This window comes from Cherax quadricarinatus, chromosome 37, assembly GCF_038502225.1.
Source record: "Cherax quadricarinatus isolate ZL_2023a chromosome 37, ASM3850222v1, whole genome shotgun sequence".
Lineage (NCBI taxonomy): Eukaryota > Metazoa > Arthropoda > Malacostraca > Decapoda > Parastacidae > Cherax > Cherax quadricarinatus.
In genome coordinates, this window is record NC_091328.1 from 22,712,790 (window position 1) to 22,736,097 (window position 23,308).

Sequence of the window (23,308 nt, forward strand, 5' to 3'; positions counted from 1 at the left end):
ACGGCCAGAAACCTATACTTGGTTTAATAGAATGTAATTTGTTATGTAGCAGATCAGACCAATGTTGTTGCCAACGTATGCGAAGATGGGTAGCAATCACAGCAAAATAGTCTGAATTGAACACCTCTATATGAAACTGGGAGGTCATGTACTGCTGACCGCTCAGCAGTGTCTACCTGTTCATTGCCCTATACGTCAACATGACCTGGGACCCAACAAAAAACAATATCTTTGTGCTTGCTTGAGATACGGCGTAACCCAAGTTGGATATGAAAAACCAGGGGATGAGGTGTATCAAATTTTCTTAAAGCCTGTCGAGCACTAAGGGAGTCTGAAACGACCACAAATGGTGACACAGACATAGATGCAATACATATAAGTGCTACGAGAATGGTATACAATTCAGCTGTAGAAATGCTAGCTGAGGCTATTAGATGCTCTCGCACGACGCTGCCTGGAAACACTGCTACGAATCTGACGCTGTCGGAAGACTTCGAACCATCGAAGTACACTGCAATGTCATGGGAATGAGATCGGAAGTGGTTAAGAAAAAAAGAGCGAGAAGCCACAGTAGGCAGTTGAGCTTTCGTGCATGGCAATGGGAAAGAACAGACACGAACTGTCGGAACTTCCCATGGAGGTAGGGGCAAGGGAGATGCTACAGGAACATAGAAAGGTGGTAACTGAGGAGCGAATGTAGGCAAAGAGAAAAAGGACGGAGTAAACAGGGGCGACGAAACAAATAATGAACATCAGCTAAAATCAGTGACTATCCTAAATACGGAAGGATTGCGAAGGTCATGAGAGCGAACGTAATAGCGAAGGCAATGAGCATCTCGGCGATAGGACAAGGATGGAATATTTGCCGCTGTATTGATGCTCTCAACCGGTTAAGAGCGAAAAGCACCGAGGCATAAACGTAATCCCTGGTGATGGATGGGATCAAGGCTAGAAAGAATTGCAGGAGAAGCTGCTGAATATATCTGGTCGCCATAATCGAGCATCGACAAAATTAGTGCTGAACGTAGTCGAAGGAGAGTTCTACGATCAGCCCCCTCTCTTGAGTGTTAGTGTACTTTATTTCCTCTTTTTCTCTGTTGATCCTTCCCTTCTGCAGTAGGTATTCTGCTCCCTCTTTAATTCCTCTCTTTCTTCCTTCAAATTTGTTATAACTCCTAATCTACTTTTCATTCTTCCTCCATCCAATCTCTTTGACATAAAATATATTAAGGCTGCACAGTGCACACTCTCCTTACATTTGATTTTCTTCTTACTATGATTCTTGTTTCTGTCTTCGTAAACATAAGTTTCCGTCTACATGTATTTCCTACCCTTAAAATTCATAGATTCTTCTCTTCTCGCTTTCACCTTCCATTAATTTATTCACCTCTTCACCTTTTTTTCCTTCAACTTCCTCATTTTCTCTCTGATTCTCTTCATATAATTCTAACATTACTAACACTGCGCCTCATCTTGTCTCATCAAGGTTGCTGCACTCTCCCTCTCTCTTTCAATAGGATTATTTGCCATTTCTTTCTCTCCCTTCCTGATGATGTCCTGAGCATATGTTAGTTGCTTGCCTCCTTTAATTTCTAGACTCAAGTCTTTCTGGTCTCGGGTTTCCCCTTCAACTGATTCATTAATTAGCTCTTCTACTTCCTATCTAAATATCCTGATTTCATATGCAGGGTCCCTCTCTTTCTTATTTACATCTTCCCTGTTTGATTTGCTTTCCTTCATTAATTTTCTTTTTCCTGAAAGATCACATTAAGCTAATGAGGTGCTTTTTAACAGGAACTTTATAATAGTTGCTAGATAGGAAACTTTTACAGTCTGCATTTAGGGAGTTCCAGATTTTAGGGCCTTTTATGCATGTTGAGTTTTTACTATGGATGAGTTGGACACGGGGGACAGATTTGTGCGTCTTGTGTTATACCTACGAGTTCTGTTACAGTCAGTCATCAAGACTGTTTTAGAGCAGGGTTTATGTTAGAATTAGTTGTTTCTACATAGATTATGCACAGTAGTAAGAGTGAATATTATGCAAATTAAGCTTAAACATTTGAAGTGTGTGTTGTCTGGCCTTAGACTGGGTCATCTGGTGCCAGACGCTGTTTGATTTATTACAATAGTAGATCCCCAAGCACAAATGCAATAGAAAATATAAAGTAATGCTATTTGAGGTACACAGTAACATGTCTTAGAAGGATACCTACTTAATTGGAGACCTCCTTTATGTTCTTGATGTGGGTATTGAACTTCAAGTTGCTGTTAAGGTACAGACCTAAGAAATTTCTCTCGGTTTGTCTTACAATGGGGGAACAGTCAATCATTACATTTTATTGGACATTTGCAACTCTCTTTCCAAACATCATGTACCAGGTCCTGACAATATTAAGTTTCCTGGTAGCCATCCGGCTAGATATCTTTATGAGCCCCTCATTAACAGTGTTACTGAGAAAGTTTGGATTTGAGCGGGAGATAAAAGTTGAACCATCTGCAAACAGAACAGGTTAAGTAAACAAGATGCATTAGAAAGATCATTGATGCATACGAGAAAAAAAAACAGGAGGGCCGAGAACACTATCCAGAGGCACCTTTATGTTGATAGGCTGAGTTGACGAGGTTGCTTCCTTGATAATGATATTTGGATTGCACTTCAAGCATGAAAGACCATGGCCTCTTATATTGTAATGTTCTGCTTTAAGATGAAGAATATTGTGGTCTACTGTATTGAAAGCTTTCCTGTGAAGGTATAAGGGCCCCTTCAGACACTCAAAGGGCATTCGATAGGACACCCTCCTCCTCATGAAAAAAAACAGAAAAATAAACAAAATAAGATAAACAAATTTTACTAAAGGTAAGCAAAATTCATAAAATATAAAACAAATATGAATTCGTCCTATCTGAAGCAAATAATGGAGAAAATAAATAAATCAATGAAGAGAGCCTAATATATACATATATCAGAAAGACGGTCTTCCGATTTTACCGAATGTTATTGGCCATATGCTCAGAAATCGTTGGGGTAGAACGAGAAGCCAGTTGTAGCACTCTGTGGTCACTGGTGGTCATGACTATTATGAGGTCCAGCCCCATACGATACCAACGGCAAGATATACAGCTGACAGCGTAATTGAGCTTGGCTGAAGGCCGTTGTAGAAAACTGAAATCAGCCACAAGTGTGTAGAGAAAATGCAGTTCCCTAAATGAAGGATGTTGAAGAAATGGTTGATCAGTCTGAGGGTCATGAGAAACAGCAAAATTCTCAAAATGAGGACTCTTAAGAATCCGTCGCTCAGCCTAAAGGCAGAACAGCAGCTGAGTCCCAAAATGAGGAAATATCACGTTTCAGATATATGCCTAGATCATGCAGCTCGCCTCGTCTCGCTTGTGTCGGGTGACCCGAACTGCATAGCAAGGCTTGGAAGAAAAAAATACTAGCCGGACAAGCACTCACATGATGAGCTGAAGGCCTTTGAAAGAAATGGTGAGGACTAAAAAAATTACGTTAATATCATATGTCAAGTGCTGTTACCACAAACTAAAACCCCAACAAAATCTACTTAAGTTTATAATGTGGTTAAACAGTAGAGATGAAGACTTAAGCAAATCAAAAGAGGAATTCACAAGTCATCATAAATAAACTAATATCAAAATTTCCATTAAAATTGGGAAATTATGATATACATGGCTTAACTCTAATACAAATTTTCCAGTCAGAAACACTAGGTTTGACGAAAAGCAATATGCAGAGAGACCAATATACTAAAATATACCAACACATTAAGCTTGAAGCTGCACAGATGTTGCATTATCAATAAATGTGAATCTCAGAAACAATCTCTTTAAAGGTAGTTTTTCAATCTTCCCAATTTCTTTCCTTCCCCAAAAAGCAAATTGGGACATACACTCTAAACTTTTCTTTAAAATTAACAGGTTTTGATGTGAATATATATGCATTAACAAAACAGCCTTCATTTAAGCGTTGTAAATATAATATTTATGAAGTTTTTTCAGTGGTCTTGAGGGCAACATGTACATTACGTAGATTTAAGCTAGGCTAAGCCAGTAAAGTTATACACACTGACTTATTTCTCATCAGAAGAGAGATTCCCCCGTTAATTCCCAAAAATCAATTTGAATAATAAAAGTGGCAAATTAAAGCTTACACAAACTAAAATCAAAATAAAGTTTCTTTGAAGATCACATAACATTAGAAGTTTAACGCTAACTAGAGGATACATACTCCAGTTAGTAAGCGGAAAACAAAATTTGCACCTACACAGTTTAAACAATTAAACGTTTCATCCATTTTAATTTCACACAATGCATCAGCCATGAAGCACGGATCCAGATCACAATTTTATTTTAATCAGGGAAATTCGCTAAATCCGTAGGGAGGTCATACACCATCTGTGAATAGGAATTCATTCCGAGTCAAATCTAAGCAACGGGAGGATAAGTCCACTACATTTTTGTTTATCATTATCTTATCTTTATTTCTAAAAGTACATGTCATCAGTGATACAATATTTAGGAAGCCCTTGGTTATGCAGAGTATTTCGAGGAACTTGGGTTAATTTTGTCCTCAAGATGCGTTCTACACCAGTCGGCTAATACCCAGGTTCCTACTTGCTACTAGGTGAACAGGGAAAGCAAATGTTTTAACGAAACACGCTCAACGTTTCCACCCGTACCGGGTATCGAACCAATGATATCACTTTGTGAGCTGATTGCTCAACCAGTACTAGTAAATAGAGATTTAAAGTAGCAAAATAGCACCTGTACACATCAACAATAGTAAGGTTCTTCCAGGTAAGATATACACGAGTATTAAAATTTTCAACTTAATACGAATAGTTTTCTAAAGTTTTCTCATAGAAACTAATTCGGAAATGGTCTATATAAAATTGAAAAGACTGAACCTGCACTTGTCAACAGTACAACGAATATTCTCCCAGTACGAGTTAATTAACTTGGGGTGAAAATTTGAAGCCGTTCGAGTAAGGCGTTCTGAAACTATAACAGTTTTTAACGGTTCATAAAACTCAGGATAATTAAAAAATGCTACAAAATAGCGAGTTTTTTAAATTTCTGTCTTCTTTTGCGCGTCTACTTTATAAATTCTCTACAATCATCTAAGAAAAAGTCTATGAATTTATATTAAGTGAATCTAATTTGACAAGAAGCATCTAAAAAAAATGACTAATAGCACATACAAAGACCAAATTTAATAACAAATATTTCATATTTTTCACTAGGCTTGAAAAATTGCCTACACTCAAAATAAACATCATGAGTATTATCCCGGCTGTAAGATACATCAGCCATTGAATATTAAAGCCATTATGAAAAAGTAATAGGTTTAAACGGGAATCAAGATTTCATAATATTTAACTTACAAAATTAGTAAATGTGCTCCCACGCATCTTAAGTTTACTCGCAATAATCGTCGAATTAAAAGGCATCATTTTTGAACAGTGATGCTGCTGCTCCGTGAAGAGATTTAAGTGTTATAAGAGCCACATCAGGATGATGGGAAAGGGTCTTACAACTTTTTTTCCTATAGCAGATGCACATATCCGATTGCTCCGAGAACCTTGTCTTCTGTACCATACCTCGACATATAAAAGTTAAAGCAGAATGAGGCCTTCTCGTGTAATAAGCAAAATATAAACGAAAGGATAGAGGTAAGAATGAAAAAGAAAAAAATCTGTCAACGGTTGATAATGTTTCCCTTTGGGGATACATAAAAACTCACAACAAGCGGCATTATTTTTGCTACCTTGCTCTACTGACCCTCCGGATTATTAAACCGAATATAATCCTCGTCTTCTTTTTCTTCTTCTAGTACACGTATAACCCAGAGGCTCCTGCCTCATCTCAATATGTTAATACAAGATTCATATTGCGTTTAATATTCAGCAAGGCTTGCTGAATAGTAACACAAATTTTATTCTTATTTTTCACTTCGATGACGTCCTTTTCGCATTTTTTCGGGAATGACTCGTAAAATTTTCCTTATTTTATAATAATAATTATATATATATATATGCACGTGTTGCATCATGAGGCTATGGTCTGTACATAGGTGAGTGGATAGTTCTGATGTACATATATAGGTGTTAAACCCCTAGAGAATGTTCAGCCTAGGAAAGCATTGGTAATAAGGCTGTATTCAAGAAGGGTAGCTCCAATTTCGTCGATAAAGAGCGCTTAACCACAATAAAGGCACCCCGTTGAAGAGAGGTGAAGGGGAGAAGAGGAACTCCTGGTCCGTGGGCCATGTGTGGGTTTAATGATATTGAAACGGGTAGGAAGGGTTGTGGCAGGGGAGCGATCTCTGGGAGTGGAAGGCATCAGAGGTAATGTCATAACAAGATGTTGACATTGCAGATTAGGGGAAGGGATCACTTCCGTGAGGTAAGGGTGAAGTAGGTAAAAAAAAAAAAACTCAGTTTAGAGAGTAAGTGGCTGAGCTGCTTGAGAAGTATGGCAAGGATCGTGCATGAGAAAGCTTGGACGGGGAAGGAGATATGACCCAAATTACATATTATATTCTATTCATATGACATAGTGAGTGTATTATATATTAGATTTATGGTCGGTGAAGAAAAGTCCGTTTCTCAGTAACAAAGATTTGGTAAGAATGAGAAGATAATGTTTTCAGTTTTTAACGGAAGGTTTTTATATTTCGAATCCAACGATGCTTTGTCTGCATATACGACATGATTGTAGAAGCTATCGAAATTTGCTTCAGATCATTAATAGGTTGCTCTGTGCGTCTTTACTCATTTCTATTTTGTCTCTCCGTTATAACAGACCATAAGTAATCAGAACATGAAAGTGAAAAAAAAGTTAATCCTCATGGCAAATATCAAATACATGGGAGGGAAACTTACAGTCTTGGTTAATGTTGTCTACCATTTCTTATTGATCGTTCCTGGGGCCATAACCTTTGGCGACTGGACCCGTACCAGACCTCCTGGTTTATAACTTTTCAATCAATCCATTATTGCTAGCATGCAGTCCAACAAAAGTACTTCAGTCCAACTCATCAGAAACTGCTATAGAAATGTTAATACTTCATAAAATTAGGAATCCGTTAATTACTACCCCCGAAAGGGGGAATTTTAAGTGGTTGCTTGATTTTTTCTTCAACTCAGCAAGATGTCTTATTTTTTCAACGCCTGTGTACATATGCCCAATAACCATGACTGTGGAACACACAGGAATGGTCACTGGGAATGGTTTTGATAATATGTTTGGCAACAAATGTTCAAGAGAGATCCATTACGTACAGTGTGCTTATGACAAGTTTATAAATATACTAAATAAGTGGGAAAAAGTGGAATCGTGGAAATCTATGCGATATCTTAAGTCTTTTCTGATCAGTTTGAATTTTTTAGCCAAAATGTATTTTTTTCAGTGAACAAGGATCGAGTTTTTATAATGATGCATATCTCCCAATTTGCTGATACTGGCTTTTGCTCAGTAACGGTAAAATGCCTCGTCTCATCGGCTTCAAAATATTAATGGCAACTTTTGAACGGCTTTAAGATTAAGGTGTTGGTTTATTCTAGGATACTGATCTCTCAGAAATAACAAGATAATGTCTCTCTAGTATTTCATAGTGGAAGATTTGAATTAGCTTTGGGCTGTATTTATCGTAATATGTTATTTTTATTGACAAAATGGATATTAATTTTCATCTGAGAGCTTATGACTACCTTCTCGATTCTTATATCTTCAGTGTTATTAATTTGCTACATAAAATCGTATGTCGCACTCAACGCTATCCCTATCCTATGCATTGAGGGACAGTGAGCTGGAGTTGTACAGTATGGGGATATTTTCCGCATCGAACGAAATTCGTCAAATTCCTTTTATATTTCAGAGGATATTGAAAAGCTTTTACCTTATTTGCTAAGTTCGTTATTTTCACTATTTTGCAAGTTTTTTAGTCTATCACGCTATTTACCTCCAGCCATGAAATACTAAGACAAGATCAATGTAAGGTTGTAAAAATGATTGATTTTAAGCGGGTACTAACTGCTGACTCCCTTGACGCTGAGCGAGCACGTTACTCCTGCATCGTGTGCGATACAGTTTTCGAAAATCATAACTTAGTATAATAAGTACACCGTAAGTAGGATTGAGATGCTTATAAAACATCTGGTGAAATACATTTTAATGACTTAGGACAGTTTTCACTTTTTCCAGAATAACCGTCCACAATGGCTGACGGGAAACGACTCGTAAAATGTAGTAGGTGTTCAAAAGGCAGCGAAAGTTCTGAGGCAGAACATTTTCTCAAGACTGACTTAATCCTGCTCTGAGACAAAAGTCCCAAGACAACAGCAGTGTGAAGTTTCCAAGGAGTTTACAAGGTCTCCTGTGAAAGTTTGATGCCAGCTGCATTGTAAAGAAGGATATGAAGGAGAAAGTTGAGAACCGTGTTATTTCTTTGAGGCTCAGACAAACTAGATGTGTATTGGTCGCTGCGTGATCCCAGGAAGGTATCCCCTGATGTCATAAGGCCGGCCTCCCCACCTCCTCTCACCTATTTGTGGTTGCAGGGGTCGAGTCTTAGCTCCTGGCCCCGCCTCTTCACCGGTTGCTACTGGGCCCTCTCTCTCCCCGCTCCATGAGCTTTATCAAACCTCGTCTTAAAACTGTGTATGGTTCCTGCCTCCACTACGTCATTTTCTAGGCTATTCCACTGCCTTACAACTCTATGACTGAAGAAATACTTCCTAATATCTCTCTGACTCATTTGTGTCTTCAACTTCCAATTGTGGCCTCTTGTTTCTGTGTCCCCTCCCTGGAACATCCTGTCTTTGTCCACCTTGTCTATTCCACGCAGTATTTTATATGTCGTTATCATGTCTCCCCTGACCATCCTGTCCTCCAGTGTCGTCGGGCCGATTTCCCTTAATCTTTCTTCATAGGACATTCCCCTTAGCTCTGGAACTAACCTTGTCGCAAACCTTTGTACTTTCTCTAGTTTCTTGACGTGCTTTATCAAGTGCTGGTTCCAAACAGGTGCTGCATACTCCAGTATGGGCCTGACATACACGGTGTACAGTGTCTTGAACGATTCCTTACTAAGGTATCGGAATGCCGTTCTCAGGTTTGCCAGGCGCCCATATGCTGCAGCGGTTATCTGGTTGATGTGTGCTTCCGGAGACATGCTCGGTGTTATACTCACCCCAAGATCTTTCTCCTTGAGTGAGGTTTGCAGTCTTTGGCCACCTAGCCTATACTCGGTCTGTGGTCTTCTGTGCCCTTCCCCTATCTTCATGACTTTGCATTTGGCAGGATTAAATTCGAGAAGCCATTTGCTGGACCAGGTGTCCAGTCTGTCCAGGTCTCTTTGAAGTCCTGCCTGGTCCTCATCAGATTTAATTCTCCTCATTAACTTCACATCATCTGCAAACAGGGACACTTCTGAGTCTAACCCTTCCATCATGTCGTTCACATATACCAAAAATAGCACTGGTCCTAGGACCGACCCATGTGGGACCCCGCTCGTCACAGGTGCCCACTGTGATGCATCATTACGTACCATGACTCGTTGTTGTCTCCCTGTCAGGTATTCTCTGATCCATTGCAGTGCCCTTCCTGTTATATGCGCCTGATGCTCTAGCTTCTGCACTAATCTCTTGTGAGGAACTGTGTCAAAGGCCTTCTTGCAGTCCAAGAAGATGCAATCAACCCACCCCTCTCTCTCGTGTCTTACTTCTGTTATTTTATCATAAAATTCCAGAAGGTTTGTGACACAGGATTTGCCTTCCATGAATCCGTGCTGGTTGGCATTTATACTCTTGTTCCGTTCCAGGTGCTCCACCACTCTCCTCCTGATAATCTTCTCCATAATTTTGCATACTATGCACGTCAATGACACAGGTCTATAGTTTAGTGACTCTTTTCTGTCTCCTTTTTTAAAAATGGGAACTACATTTGCCGTCTTCCATACCTCAGGTAGTTGCCCAGTTTCCAGGGACGTGTTGAAGATTGTGGTAAGTGGCACGCACAACATATCTGCTCCCTCTCTAAGGATCCACGGGGAGATGTTGTCCGGTCCCATTGCCTTTGAGGTATCGATGTCCCTTAGCAGTTTCTTCACCTCCTCATCTGTATGTATGTCGTCCAACACTTGTTGGTGTATTCCTTGCTGGTGTCCCCATCTGGTCTGTCCCCCCAGAGTCCTTCCTGTCTCTACTGTAAATACTTCCTTAAATCTCGTGTTGAGCTCCTCACATACCTCTTGATCGTTTCTTGTGAGTTCTCCACCTTCTTTCCTCAGCCTTATCACCTGGTCGTTGACTGTTGTCTTCCTCCTAATGTGGCTATACAGCAGTTTCGGGTCAGATTTGACTTTCGATGCTATGTCGTTTTCATACTGTCGCTGGGCCTCCCTCCTTATCTGTGCATACTCGTTTCTGGCTCTTCTACTAATCTCCTTGTTTTCCTGGGTCCTATGCCTCCTGTACCTTTTCCATTCTCTGTTGCACTTAGTTTTTGCCTCCCTACACCTTCGGGTAAACCAAGGACTCGTTTTGGTCTTCCTATTATTTCTGTTTCCCTTGGGAACAAAACTTTCCTCTGCCTCCTTGTACTTTGTTGCCACATATTCCATCATCTCGTTTACTGATTTTCCTACCATTTCTCTGTCCCACTGAACCTTCTGCAGGAAGTTTCTCATACCTGTGTATTCCCCCCTTTTATAGTTTGGCCTGACCCCTTCAGTTCCTGTTACCTTCACCACTTGTAACTCTACTATATAATCAAAACTCGGAACCACAGCTCCAAGGGGCCTCTCGTAAGTGATGTCCTCAATGTCTGAACTGCTCAGGGTGAACACAAGATCCAGTCTTGCTGGCTCATCCTCCCCTCTCTCTCTGGTTGTGTCCCTGACATGTTGATGCATGAGGTTTTCAAGTACCACATCCATCATCTTGGCTCTCCATGTTTCGGGAACCCCATGTGGCTCCAGGTTTTCCCAGTCGATCTCCCTGTGGTTGAAATCGCCCATTACCAGTAACTTTGCTCTGCTCGAATGAGCTCTTCTTGCCACCTCAGCCAGTGTGTCCACCATCACCCTGTTGTTTTCTTCGTACTCCTCTCTTGGCCTCCTGCAGTTCTGTGGTGGGTTATACATCACTCCAATGACTACTTTATGTTCTCCGGACTGAATTGTACCTACAATGTAGTCTCTTTCTCCAATCATGTCCATGCCTTCCATTTCCTCAAATCCCCATCGGTGTTTTATGATCAGTGCAACCCATCCTCCCCCTCTACGCCTATCTTTCCTCAGGATCTGATATCCCATTGGGAAGATTGTGTCTGTTATTGTCTCAGCGAGTTTTGTTTCTGTGACTGCTATGATGTCTGGGGATTTTTCACTGATTCTTTCGTTCCACTCCTCATGTTTATTCGTTATTCCATCCGCGTTTGTGTACCATGTGTACATGTATTTGAGCCTGTGTGCATGCTTACACACGCTAATTGTACGTATGTTTGCGTGTATGGTTGTGTATTTGCATATGTGCACGTGTGCTAATGTTTGTGAGTATGCATATGCATATTTGTGCGATTACACATGCGAGGCGTGGTCATGGACCGGACTGCGGAGGTGTTGACCCCCCCCCCCGAACACCCTCTAGGTAAGTGCCTTTGAATATATACATAAGCATACAGGTTCATATCTGTATTTGTGAATGTATTAGTATACATATGAATATAATAAAGCAAGAATTGAGCTCAAACAATAACATTATGAGACTGAGCGATACTTTGCGAGACGATTACTGTTGAGCTGAGAGACTATTAAATATAAGAAACGTTGAACAGCTGTCAGAAGAATACAAGTATTGGAGACTACAGGATATGGTAAGGAGGGGGAGGGGGAGGGAGGGGAGGGGGAGGGGAGGGAGGGGAGGGAGGGGAGGGGGAGGGGGAGGGGGAGGGGAGGAGGAGAGAAGGAAGATTAGGGAAGGACAGACAGATGTTAAACTAGGTTATGGGTTGATAGTAGAGGGAGGGAAAAACACCCTTCATGTATGATTTTTAATGCTAAATTATATATAACAAATTTGAGTGGTAAATGAGACACATTCAAGTATATCACATGTTCCGAAAAATGTTTATACATATCTATAACACAGAACTTATATATACAGATTTGTGCAGCTGAACTCTCATGTGACTGTAATTGGCAACAGATATAAGCATACAACAGGAGCCAACGTTGCTACAGATGCATACAACAGGTGCCAGCGTTGCTACAGATGCATACAACAGGTGCCAGCGTTGCTACAGATGCATACAACAGGTGCCAGCGTTGCTACAGATGCATACAACAGGTGCCAGCGTTGCTACAGATGCATACAACAGGTGCCAACGTTGCTACAGATGCATACAACAGGTGCCAACGTTGCTGCATATGCATACAACAGGTGCCAACGTTGCTACATATGCATACAACAGGTGCCAACTTTGCTACATATGCATACAACAGGTGCCAGCGTTGCTACATATGCATACAACAGGTGCCAACGTTGCTCCATATGCATACAACAGGTGCCAACGTTGCTACAGATGCATACAACAGGTGCCAACGTTGCTACAGATGCATACAGCAGGTGCCAACGTTGCTACATATCATACAACAGGTGCCAACGTTGCTACAGATGCATACAACAGGTGACAACGTTGCTACAGATGCATACAACAGGTGACAACGTTGCTACAGATGCATACAACAGGTGACAACGTTGCTACATATGCATAATGACAACATGCACATGCAGACGATCACATCTGAACGCGAATATGCTATATGTTGTGAACATTATTTTGTTGTCATGAATACTTTCGGGAGTATGAACAGGGTGACTGTCACAGATGTTTGAAATGCAGTTACCGACAGAGGGGACTTGCATTTTATCAACTGCCAGATATATTTGGTGACAAAGATAGTGTGATGGATAACATTTACTACTCTCGTGTCCCTACCTCAAAGTACGAACGATCAATGCCGATATGAACTGACGTTGAACGGAGGTATTTCCAAACCATACCACGGGTGGGGCGAGTCGTGTTTCCAAATTATATTAATTGATCTTCAGGCAGGTATAGGCTAGTCAACATTATATATGTAGCGTGTAACTCGTTTTTGGAGAGTCATCATCTAGGTTCACTGAGAAAGAATCTTTGATTATGTGGTCAATGGAGTTATCTACAAATGGTGGATCTTCCATGTTAGGTATGTACGGGTCCATTATATTGCAAGGTGGCCTTTTCTTACGTTTATCCAGACGAATAATATTAACATCATGAATCTTGCGTAGATCCTTGTTCTGTTCCTTAAGGAGACACCCTAGTCGGATCTGAGACTTATTATGGACCCTTAGCAGTTTTGGCATATTAGTTTTATTTGTGAGTGAACGGTACTGAAGAGTCGAGTAGATTTATTAACACTTTATACAGGTGCTTCTTATTATATGGAACTTGGTAGAAGTAGGGGAAATTCTATTTAAGGAACTGCAGCTACCTTTCATTTCCTCGGATCAAACTTGATTGTCGTCCATTCTCCAGAAGCTGTAATAAATCTGAACCTTAAAATGGTATAAAATACCGACAGGTTGTTAGGTAAGACGCATATGCAACAGTTGGGTATCTATTTCGAAACGTTTCGAAATGAAGATACTTTTTTGTAGGCGAAACGTTTCGAAATAAAGATACTTAACTGTTGCATGTGTGTAATAAATCTACTGGTTTAGCGCGTCACTGACCATATATAATATTTATCAACGGAATAAGAGATACCCTCCAGTTCCTAAGATCAAACATGTTTACTCTCAACCTCATCTATTCCTTCTATTATAAAACCATTGTATGATGTGCATTGCTTTAGTGATTCCGAAATATATAATAATAATCATTTTATAATTTTTATTAGTAAATTTACAGAAATTGAGATCGAGTTAAATTACATCGAGATGAAATCTTCGGAAAAAATCTTCGAGGTGCGTGGAGAAAAGCATCATTAAAAAAAGTTTGGCCCAACTTTTGACAACGCATCAACTTCTACTCAAGCCAGTTCATATTTACACTGGAGGATGTAACAATGTAAATTGTGAGGCATTCTGTTTTCAAGTTTTCACAATGGAACAAGCTGTATTGTCAGTAGCTGAATGAGTTGAGAAGATATCTAGATGATAATTCAAAGCGACTCAAGAACATATTCTTGACACCTCTCCAAGCCTAAACGCTTAAATTTAACCACTAAATTTGGAGATGTGTGGTCGTTGCGTTCGGAAAAAAATATGGTCATACACTATTATGTATGCTCTTTATGTCTATGGTTTATCGATTGCACTTGGGCCATAAATATTTTACAGTAATATCATTTCAAAAGAATACTTCCTAAAGTAGTAATTAAGAAACACACACACACACACACACACACACACACACACACACACACACACACAGGTGTCAGGGGAGACATGATAACGACATACAAGATACTGCATAGAATAGGCAAGGTGGACAGAGACCCGATGTTCCAGAGATGGGACTAAGAAACAGTCACAACTGGAAGCTGAAGACTCAGATGAGTCAAAGGGATGTTAGGAAGTATTTCTTCAGCCAAAGAGTTGTTAGGAAGTGGAATAGTTTGGCAATCGATGTAGTGGAGGTAAGAACCATACATAGTTTTAAGACGAGGTATGATAAAGCTCATGGAGCAGGGAGAGGGAGGACCGAGTAGCGGTCAGTGAAGAGGGGGGCCAGGAGCTGAGTCTCGACCCATGCAACCACAATTAGGCGAGTACAATTGGGTGAGTACGCGCGCGCGCACACACACACACACACACACACAAATTAAACATAGCATTCGAAATACATTTTGGCGCATCATGGGTATGCGGCAAACCTAAAAAAAAATAAGTAATGCAGTGCCTAAGTAATGGGAAGTAATGAAGCATGATTCAGTGAAGGGAAGGGTGGCTCCCTTGAAGGGTTTTGTAAAGACTTATTTGCAATTCACTCTGAGAGTTGAATATAATCCATCAGGGACTTTGCAGTTGATAGGTTTTCAAACTAACTATCGCAGAGTGCAAGATTTCTACATTTTATGTTCCTTGATTCCTCAAGTACTGTAAAATGGCAGCAAGAAATAATGTGTTGAAATTTACTCTAAGGAAAGTTTTCAGAGTTCTACTTGCTTCAATAAAATTTGAAAAAAAAAAAACTATCTAAATTTTAAAATTCCTTTAAATATAAAATTGGAAGTTAAATCTTTGCAAACAAACGTACCTGGATATTTAAACAATGGAATGGAAGCTACCCACGTTTTTGTATTTCTCTGAAATAAGATTATATTTTAAATGAGAGAACCTGAGGTTCCAGTATCTCAAACAGAAAAACGAGATAAGAAAAGACTTATCTTGAAGAAAAAGTGGTGTAATTTATTGGACTTTGGATTTGGAAAAGGGAGCGAAAAGTGATGACTGTGGAATTCCAGTTTCCCCGTGTACGGGTAGATGAGGCAGAAGGAAAGATAAGCAGCCACAGCACATAAGACGAACTGAAATGCGTGTATTCCATAAAATTCTCAGTTGTGTTGTTCGGATCATAGTGCGAATGTATCAGTTGGTGTCGTTAGTTTATTTACCAGGATAAAAAATGAAAAAAACTGATGTGGATCTTTGCCATAAAATGACCCGTGCGAAGACGGCGCGTCTAGGAACTTGTGAAAATTGGGTAATCGGATACAAAAACAGGTGATTATTTTTGCTTGTATCTGCGCAAAATCTAGCTCCGGCTAGCTTGTTGATGCTTAACCAGTTAATGGGGCATCAGCTGATTTAGGCCGTGTCATGGAACACTGCTGTTTCCTAACATACAAACGCCTCCCACATAGCTACTGATCCTGTGATGGGCCACAGCAACGTCGACAGCTGGCTTACCAGTGTGGGGTTCAGTCAAGTGATTGACGAAAAATATATCAGTAGGATTCCTTAAAGCCAGAGTTACTACAATGTATACACCTGTGTCTGAAAAAAAACTGTATAAAAGATACTCCCGCTTGCACAAGACCATCGCCATAACTACAAGGCCAGAGTGTACAAGATTTCCATAAATACAAACAGAACGGCCACGGCTGTTGATTTCCCTTATGAATCTAAGCAAGATTTAATTGATAAAATTCTTGTACATTCGATGGTATAAAACCTATGGTCTCGAGTGGGAGGCCACTTAAATGACCCCGGTTCTCTTTATAATTTGATCCTTTCAAAATAATGTAAAATTCTCATTTCAAGAAAGTTTCTCATTAGCTGACTTGAGCACTTTGGCATTCCCTGTTGCAGGCTGATTCCCAGCGAGAATTAATCAGTTTTCAGTAGAAGCTGCTAGTATTGTGAACGCTGGGTCTTGATAGGGGGGATGGAGCTGTGAGGAACGTCAGGGAGCCACATGGAGAACCAATTAAACTGTCACGCGAGTTGGATGGAAGAGCCACGCCTGTCCCTCCGGTTTCGACAGATCATTTGTTGTTTTGTGATCCCAGAATTGCTACCGCGTTGCCACTACTGTATTTCGTAATGTGCCATTATACTTCTCCGACAATCTTGCTCAGTAAAAGACACATTTCTATACTGTATTATGAGAAAATGCTAAACCCACGTGAGTCATATAGATCTTGCGAAAATGACGGCTAGGGAAAAGAATGTAACAAAATTTAATTTGAGAAAGAAGAGGGTACCTCCAGATATTTGGATCAAGATCCCCCACCGCATTTAAACTAATCATTCAGTTTTTTCTATTCGATAGATGTGACATTTTTACAGTCATAATTAGATTCAAATATACCGCGGAATAACATCGCATTTTACCCTGAATAACAGCACTTGCGTATTCGAGGAGCTGGTCATGATTGCCTTTAAGTATTCTGTAACAATTGTATACATGTCAGCTGACGAAGTGAATTATGGACAGCGATGTAGCACTCTTTTTGGCTTCCCTGATGCTAGTGCCTTTGTGCTTGGTTGCAACAATATCTGTGTATATTAGCAAACTGAGTTTCATGAACTATACCTGCTGATACTAGAAGTTGTACAATGATTATTAGTTGACATGGTGTTTATAAATGATGCTTATAATACCTGCTCACACTAATCGGTGTATAACTGATGATACCAGTATTGTTCATGTATTTGCTAACATTGGTGCCTGTATAACTACTGGTGCCCATTCTTAAAAACTTGATGGCAACTGAGCCTGTATAATTGTTGGCACTAGCGCTTGTATACCTGTTGACAATGGAGCCAGTATAAGTGGTAGTACTAATGGTGCTTGTATATCTGCTGACATTGGTCCCTGTATTTCTGTTAATATTAGAGTCCAGTCTGTTGTTGACGCTGGTACTTGCATTATTTAGGGAAGTGGTGGTACTGGTGCATGCTTAATTAACTGTTTTCACTACTCGATCGTTTGTATTCCTGCTAAAATTTGAACTTCTATTGGTATTGGTATTAGTGATTGTGTGCCTGTTGACACTATAGCCTGTGTAACTTAGTGCTTGTCAACCTGCAGTTTGTGGAACCTGCAATAAGTTTAGTAATTGCAACAAAATTTGCTTAACAGTAGTAAACAGATAGTTTTTCCCTCTGTCTCTTTCTCTCTGTCAATATGTTCTATTAAATATATATATATATATATATATATATATATATATATATATATATATATATATATATATATATATATATATATATATATATATATATATATATATATATATATAATATTCAGCAACGCTCTTCTTGCCAATTAAGGCAAACGAAAACTTATGTATGCAATAATTTCGCAAATATCATTATTGTAAATTTATTTAAAATATGTTTAGTTGGATTAGGCTAAATTAAATTGCGCTTGTTGTAATAAGGTTAGGTAAGTTTTCTAAGGCTCTTTTGGTACAAAATTATTAATTTTTACATTAATATAAATAAAAGAAGAGAAGCTTTTAGAAAGGACTTAATTTTAAATGAATTTTTGCTAATTGACCAGTATTACCTATTCGGCATTACACTCACACATGCGCGCGCACACGCACACGCGCACACGCACACGCACACACACACACACACACACACACACACACACACACACACACACACACACACATGCTATTAGAGGGAGTTGAATAACAGCTCTAGGCCTTTGCTGTTGTAATCAACACAATCAGGAGCTTGCAACGTTGCAGAGATCAGTAGAAATTCTAAGCCGATTAGTTCAAAGGGATGATTCTAGCTCTAATGAGGTAGAATTGACAGTAAATTCAATTAAAGCAATTTAATAAGAGAAAATGATAAGCTTAAATTCTCTTACATGAGTAAATCCGTCAATATTCCCAGGCATTATCGACCCTCTGTCCGGTCATAAACATTACCGACCCTCTGTCCAGTCATAAACATTACCGACCCTCTGTCCAGTCATAAACATTATCGACCCTCTGTCCAGTCAAACATTATCGACCCTCTGTCCAGTCATAAACATTATCGACCCTCTGTCCAGTCATAAACATTATCGACCCTCTGTCCAGTCATAAACATTATCGACCCTTTGTCCGGTCATAAACAAGGCAACATAAATCTTTATCGGCATCTACAAGAATAAGAACAATTAAGTAACACGTAGGAAATGAATAAAAGTGAATTAGAAAAGCAGTTTGCTCCATTTGTCATCTTACATGTTCCTGAGGCACAAAAAAATGAGCAAGCTTTCTTGAATACTTGGAAGAAACTACGTACACATTAAAGAAAACTTCTGATAATTTACTGAGGAAAACAAAGAATATCAGTAGAAGTTATGAAATTTGAGGTGCAACGTAAATCGCTTTACCGAGAATAATAATTTTTGTATTTCGAAACAATTATTTTAATTCCCTCAGTACAATAGTGAGCTTATACCTTTTAGTTTAAGCTGGGTGCAGTAGGTTAGCTTGTAGTCTGGTATGCTGGGTACAATACTGAGTTACTAATTTATATTTAAATACGTCAAGTACAGGGATGAGTTAATTAATTCGTGATTCAGTTCATTGGGTGCAGTAGTTAGCTGAGTAGCTTGTGGTTTAATACGCATTGTATAGTAGTGAGTTAACTAAAATGTAGTTTAACATACCGAGTTAGAATGAGTTGACTAAGATGTGAGTTAACACACTGGGTTCAATAGTGAGTCGACTTACTTGCGGTTTAATACGCTGCGTACAAGATGAAATGAGTAGCTTGTTTGATACGCTGCGTAGCGGTAATGTCCTGATTAAATTTTGGTTAAATTTGAGTTTCATTCTGTGCAGTATTAATCCTTTGTTTTACAGAGTTTCAAGATGAGCACAAAAATAATCTTGGTAAAGATTGTGTTGCAACACAATTGTCCTCAAATATTTGTTAAGTTATACCATGAATTAAGGAAAGATCCTGGACTTCACCTTACGAAACAAAGCAAATGCGATAGTAATTATGGACAAGGTAGATTATAGTGAAAAAATAAACATATTATTAGACGGGGGAACTTAGGTGCCTCTTAAATTTCTGAATGATGGGTCTCCGGCCAATCATAATACCCACATAGGTGATTTCTCGAGCAGAGACCTCTTTGTTACTTTTCTGTGTATTTGGACTTTCAATTGTCTTTTCTCCCAAACTTACATGGGGTTTGATCATTTTCCTCTTCTGGAGACAGTGGAATCCCTCCCTCCGGTTGGCCCTCTAACACAGAAGCTGGAGGCTGTGAACCGGCAGTTCTCTGAGGCTCGCCCTAGGTTCTCTTGTCACCTTGGGAATCAAAATGTTGTCTAAAGTTTCCTCTCGTTATTGCAAGCTAGCTGCAAATTGTTCCAACTGCGGTATTGTAACTTTTATTCCTTTTGTAATATTGTCATTCTTTTAACTTGGCCAGTCAGTAAGACCAGAGATAAGTCGTTCGTACTCCCTGGGGGTACAGGAAAGAAATAGGTGTTAAGACTTTATAGAGAGACTTCAGAACTAGGGCCCACTGGAGGATGAAGAGTTAAGTTTTGTGTTTCCCTGGAGTTGAGCAAAATGCAAGTGGTAAGTAGAAACTTAAACGAAACAAAGTTGCTTTTTGCTTTGATAAATGCTTGATCACATATCCATTTTTGATAATTTTATTGTGATTTGCAAGTTAATTGACAAGAAAGTAATGTTTATCTAAAAATGTAGGTGTGTATCTTGAATGGGACTTTTAAAAGTCATATGAGAACCTACATTCCTTACAGTTTCCTTATTTATTGTAATCAGTTAATTAAGTAAAATGTAATCAGTGTAATTTAGAGAAAATTATTATTCTAATAAGAAAAATGTACTACACACCTGAAAATTTCACCGAATTTAAATAAATATACATGTAAAAGATAAATATTTAGTGACGAGGGAAGCCGAGAATATGACGTAATGCGTATATTGTACTAATAAGTGTTGTAAGTAGTCGAAGATCATCGTAGCTGATAGGAATATTATCGGACGAATCTTGTAATGAAGGGATAAAGGAAGCAAAAGTGCATCTGGAAGTGTACAGATATATGGTGCAATAATCAAAATAGTGCTGATAAGGAGAAAAAAACAAGATACAGCACTAACAGGATATGGAATTGTATCACCACGTGCACATCAACAATATAATTTATGTTCACCTTCCAGTATGTATTAAACCTAACACGACATGTAAAGTTATTGGCCAACATTAATTGCGGTCATGTTAGGGAGGCTATATCACCCATAGAATAAATGGATGTTTTTTATTTTCTAATTATGTGTTTAATATGAAATTTGTAGTAATAACAAATATACTCATGTCAAGTCACATTGTTTTATGATTGTTATACAGTCCACAACCTAATTTGCCAGAGTTACTGACTTAAATTTTTATAATAAATATTCTGGAACCATGTGTTTCTAATCTAAGGTCCCTCAGTGAGTTGAGGAGCTAAAACGGTGGGCAATAGAGAAGGGACATTGTTGTGACTAGGCGTCTATAGAGTCCCACATGTCTACGAGCTACATCAATATAAGCATAATCAGAGTTCTCAGTTATATGGGTGGAATGTTAATTCAAGACTGTGTGCTTGTGAAATTCTCCCACATAATTTCTGAGTCCTAGGGAAAATTTTGAAACAAGTTGTGTGAGGAGTTTTTGAGTTGGAGGAAGAAAATAAAAAAAAAATTCAGGTAACCTCTTAAAGGTACCATTTCGGGAGCAGGTAATGCCTCTTAATGGGAATAATTATTTCTTTGCTTAGCTGTTCTTATATTGCAGCAATTGCTATAATACGCTGGGAGTAATAGAAAGCTAAGTCGCACAAATTTCAATAAGTGCAACGTTAACATTTCCAGCTTTACAGAGTTGCAGGATAAACGTAAATAATGAAATACTCTTCCCGCACCTTCTGCTGTGCCGCCTCCGCGCAGTGAGGGGGTTGGGGGGCGGACTACCCCTTCTTCGATCGTGATTATTATTATTATTATAATCAAAGGGGAAGCGCTAAACCCATAGGATTATACAGCACCCGGGGGGGGGGGATGTGGAAGGCATTCAGGCTTAATTCGGGGAACTGGAGCACAGATCCAATTCCCTAAATCAAGAGCCCCTCACCAACATCAAGGAACCTTCCATGAGGGGTCTTCGATCGTGAAACTACCTAAATGTATCAGTTCTTCTCTCTCCCCCCCCCCTTTTTTTTTTTTTTTTTTGCTTACTTCAATTTTAATTAGCATCTATTTCGTATGTCGTTAATAATTTTATAAATTGGTTCATTTTGAAAATTAACACAATTTTGATTATACCAATTATGTTTTCGTGTTAACCTGCTCTAAATCTGGTAATTTTAATGTAGGAAAATCGTCGTCAAACTAAAATAAACCTCACCCTCAAACACACTCCCTCCCTCTCTATCTTAGCTTAGGTTGTACAATATAAAGAAAAATTTGATCATCTCAGTTGATTACCAACGCCTTCTTGTGTTATGGGAAATCCAATAAGTACGCATACACAATTTATACTTAACTTGTAATCGTGTAACACGAGGACAAATAATTCGTATTTAAGAGTTTAGAAAAAAAAAAACTATATTGACGGCAGTGCTAACAGAATTATCTAGTCATTCTCTTATTATTAACACATCGGCCGTCTCCCACCGAGGTAGGTTAGCCCGAAAAAGAAAAACTTTCATGAGCATTCACTTCATTACTGTCCTGCCAGAGGTGCTTTTACACTACGGTTATAAACCTGCAACATTAACACCTCTCCTTCAGAGTGCAAATGAACACAGAGGCTTTAGGAAGGATAGGGAGTGTGTAGACCAAATGTTTACAGTGAAGCATATAAGTGAACAGTATTTATATAAGGGTAAAGAGGTTTTAGCGGCATTTATGGATTGGGAGAAGGCGTATGATAGAGTGGATAGAGGGGCAATATGGCAGATGTTGCAAATATATGGAATAGGAGATAGGTTACTGAAAACAGTGAAGAGTTTTTTGCGAGGATAGAGTTCATTTCCCAGAGAAAGTAGACCTTAGACAGGGATGCATGATGTCACCATTGTTTAATATAATTACAGATGGGGTTGGCATGAGGTGCGGAGTTAAAAGATAAAGAATCAAACACAAAGTGGGAGTTGTCATAGTTGCTCTTTACTGATAACACTGTGCTTTTGAGAGATTCTGAAGAGAAGTTGCAGAGGTTGGTGGATGAATTTGGTAGGGTATGTAAAAGGAAATTAAAAGTGAACATAGGAAAGAGTAAGGTGATGAGGATAACAAAAAGAAATAGGTAACGAAAGCTTGGAAGGGAGTACGAAGGAGGTGAATGATTTCAGGTATTTGGGAGTGGATTTGTCAGCAGATGGGTCTAGGAAAGATGACGTGAATCATAGAATTGATGAGGGAAAAAGTGAGTGGTGCACTGAGGAGTCTGTGGAGACAAAGAACATCTATGAAACCATAGTTATACCAATACTCTTATATGGGCGTGAAGCATGAATGGTGAATGTTTCAACAAAGAAGTCTGGAGGCAGCGGAGGTGTGTCTGAGGGCAATGTGTGGTGCAAATATAATGCTGAGAATCCGAAGCTTGGAAAGTAGGTGATGGTGTTGGGTTACTAAAATATTATCCAGAAGGCTGAGGAGAGGTTGTTGAGGTGATTCGGACATTTAGAGAGGATGGTGCGAAATGGAATGACTTAGAGGGGGTAAAGTAGGTTTCGTGAGCAAGGGGC

General features: G+C 39.2%; 1 long non-coding RNA gene across 1 annotated transcript in view; it reads right to left on the minus strand.

Moving 5' to 3' along the window:
• Positions 1–2,581: 2,581 nt before the first annotated feature.
• The window catches only part of LOC138853672 (uncharacterized), a 285,058-nt gene continuing 264,331 nt past the window's right edge, over positions 2,582–23,308 (minus strand). Inside the window, exon 3 of the long non-coding RNA XR_011392840.1 lies at positions 2,582–2,805. This is a non-coding gene — a long non-coding RNA (uncharacterized lncRNA). The remainder of the gene's footprint in view (positions 2,806–23,308) is intronic.